The sequence below is a fragment of the Mustela nigripes genome, unplaced genomic scaffold (genome assembly GCF_022355385.1).
Source record: "Mustela nigripes isolate SB6536 unplaced genomic scaffold, MUSNIG.SB6536 HiC_scaffold_3063, whole genome shotgun sequence".
NCBI classification, from domain to species: domain Eukaryota; kingdom Metazoa; phylum Chordata; class Mammalia; order Carnivora; family Mustelidae; genus Mustela; species Mustela nigripes.
The window spans coordinates 1-3,437 of NW_026742469.1; the positions used below are offsets into that span (position 1 = coordinate 1).

The window sequence follows — 3,437 nt, forward strand, 5'->3', positions numbered from 1 at the left end:
TGTGAAGTGTGTAAACCTGGTGATTCACAGACCTGTACCCCTGGGGATAAAAATATATGTTTATAAAAAATAAAAAAATTAAAAAAAAAAAAGAAAAAAAAAAGAAATGTTGCTAGGTTAATCTTAGGTTTGTTAAAATAAATTCACAGGAAATCTCTATCAAAAAAAAAAAAAAAAAAAGAAGGTGTGGTATATATACACAATGGAATACTATGCAGCCATCAAAGAAAAATGAAATTTTGCCATTTGCGACAATGTGGTGGAACTAGAGGGTTTTATGCTTAGCGAAATAAGTCAATCAGAGAAAGACAACTATCATATGCTCTCCCAGATACGGGGGAAGTGGTGATGCAACGTGGGGGGTTTGGGGGGGGTAAGAAAAGAATAAATGAAACAAGATGGGATTGGGAGGGAGACAAACCATAGGAGACTCTTATTGTCACAAAACAAACTGAGGGTCACTGGGGGTAGGTGGGTAGGAAGGGGGAGGTGGGGTTATGGACATTCAGGAGGATATGTGATATGGTGAGTGCTGTGAAATGTATCAACCTGGTGATTCGCAGACCTGTACCCCTGGGGATAATAATACATTATATGTTTACTAAAAAATTTTAAAAAACTTCTATGGTGAGTGCTGTGAATTGCGTAAACGGCCACCTACAGGAAACCCATAGCAAACATCCTACTCAATGAAGAAAAATTGAAAGAATTTCCTCTAAGAACAGGAACATAACAAGGAAGGACACTCTTACCACCTCTATTCAATATAGTAGCAGAAGTCCTAGCTAGAGCAATTAGGCAAGAGAAAGAAAGAAAATCCTTCGACATCAGGAAGGAAGAAGTGAAAATGTCACTCTTTACAAATATCATCTTACATATAGAAAAATCTGAAGAGTCAATAAAAAAATCTGTTGAAAGTAATCAATGATTCAATAAAGTGACATATTACAAATGTACTTACAAAAATCAGTGGCATCCCTGTACGCTAATGGTGAAGCATCAGAAAATGAAAACAGCATCAAAAGCAACAAAATAGGAATATAAGAAACCAGGGAAGTGAAGGACCTTTACAATGAAAACTACAAGACTTTCCTGAAAGAAGTTGAAGACACAAACAAATGGAAACACATTCCACGTTTATGATTGGAAGAATTAATACTGTTGAAATGACCATATTACACAACCATTACAGAGTCAATCTGATCCCAATCAAAATACCAAAGGCATTTTTTTATAGAAATAGAAGAAATCATTCTGAAATTTGTGGGGAAGCATAGGAGACTCCAAATAACCAAAGCAATCCTGCAAAAAGAGAGCAAAGCTGGAGGTAGCACATTTCTTCATTTCAAACCATACCTCAAAGCCATAGTAACAGAATCCAACGTGGTAATGGCAAAAAAAGCAACCTATGCACCAATAGAACAGAATAGAGAGCCCAGAATTAAATACCAACACATGTGGTCAACCAATAATAGGTAAGGAAGCCAAGAAGACTGAATAAAAAGTATAGTCCCTTCAAGAAATGGTGCTGGGAACACTGGAGAAACACAAGCAGAACAATGAACTCTTTGGATCATCTACTCCTTTCAGAATATATTTTCAATGTGCAGCTAATAAATATTTACAGACATTATACAGATTATAAAAAGAAATTCAAGAAACATGTTAAGAGAGTTAAGTTCAAAGCTTTCTAATAGAAATTCCCTTATTTAGGGTAGAAGTTCGAATATGATCTCTGTCTCCCCTCCTGCCTGTCTGATCTCTGGAGCACTCCTATTGCTGGTGCTCCCAATCTGATGCCCTCTGTTTAGAGCTCAGCTGAGCTTGGGGTACACCTGGCTCCTGTAGGATTTGGCCACACAACCAAATGACCCTTGACAGGTGTTCTCCTATGGTTGAGCTTCTGTCTCTCAAATTTACAATGAGGAAAAGACTCTCCTCTGAGGATTAGAGTAAATTATTTATTGAAATAAAGTACATAACATTTGGAGTGAAATGGCACCTGGTGAACGGTGGGTCTGATTATTTGGTGAAGGTCAGCAGAGAGCAGGATCCTGGCCTCATGGTTTCAGCATACAGTCCAGCCTTTGCAGATAAGTTTCTCTGACAGAGACTCTGACACAGGCTGATTCCAATCAGGCTCTCAGGGTTTCTCAGGGTCTCCATTGCTTTTTCTGCCCCAGACCTCTCTCCCTTTATGCTTTCAAGGTGAGAGCCCAAAGTGCCAGTTCTCCAGGCCTTTTCCCATAATTTGGCACTCACATCCCTCCCACCCAGTTTGCCCATTTCAGGCTTGACCTTGGATGGGCCTGACCTACATTGGACTGAGAGAGTGAGTACATTCTTCCGGGTCACACTTGCTCTTGGAAAATGATTCACTGATATCGCAGGGACTGAGGAATGCGATTGAGACACTCTGGGCATTTCTGTGACTATGTACTGAGTGAAGACTTTCTTTGACCGACCAAAATACATAGTGTCCTGTATTATCATACCTTTACTCTCAATGTGCTCTGAAGAATTAAACCGTGAGATATAAATGGATGTGCAACAGGTTCAAATATCTCAAATATCTTTCCTGCTGCCTGTCAATTGCTTTTAAAAATTACAGTCTCAAAAGAACATTACATTCCCATTAACCGGAGATAGGTTAATCATCAATGGAATTATTACCAATTGCTCAATAATACTTGAAACCATCCCAAGGGGCTTTAAATCAGTATCTTCATGCAGAATAATAGTGAGTTCTTCAACAGAAAGTAGTCCATTAAAAAGTAATTCATCTTTTGTTTTCAGAATAAAATTCTTGTTTTCCTTCTCAGTTTGTCAGCCATCTTCTCCGCCTGACAGCAGTGGAGGAAGTGATATACAAGAGGAAGATGATGAGAATGAGGAGGCTCTTGAACTACCCGAATCTGTTTCACCGTCCAAGTCCAAATCGGAGGCTGAAGTGTCTAGAGAGTCCGTGTCCCCGCCAGCTCTACAGCGCTCAGGGATGGTGAGCAGTTCCCGCCTTGACTGTGGAGGAAATTCAAGTGACTGCTCCTTGGCAGGCTGAACATCCGTGTCCTGTCTGCTGTCCGGGGACACCTCATGCGACTGCAGTGACGGCCGTGATCCTGGAACATATATACAGCCCTGAGACTGCACCGCCTGACCTTGGCCATCCCCCAAACCAGTGCCATTAAAGTTCAAAGTTTCTAGCTGAGCTGCCGTGGCCTCAACTACTTTCATGGTGTTGCACCAGAGGGCCCTCAGACAGGCTCACAGCTTGCTAGGAAAAAGATAGAACTGTGCAGGTTGTAACCGCATCTGCGCCAGATTTCCCACATTTCTAGGGTAACTGCAGGAGGACCTGCCTGGAGACACGCCCCCGTCGCTTACACAGGGGCACTTCCAGGGGAGCCTACTCTGTGCTTGCTTTTCTTTTAATTTTT

The 3,437-nt window shown here is 41.1% G+C and overlaps 1 pseudogene; it reads right to left on the reverse strand.

The window, feature by feature from the left end:
* Window positions 1-2,022: 2,022 nt before the first annotated feature.
* LOC132009002 (H/ACA ribonucleoprotein complex non-core subunit NAF1-like) lies at window positions 2,023-3,234 on the reverse strand (annotated as a pseudogene).
* Between the last annotated feature and the right edge of the window lie 203 nt (window positions 3,235-3,437).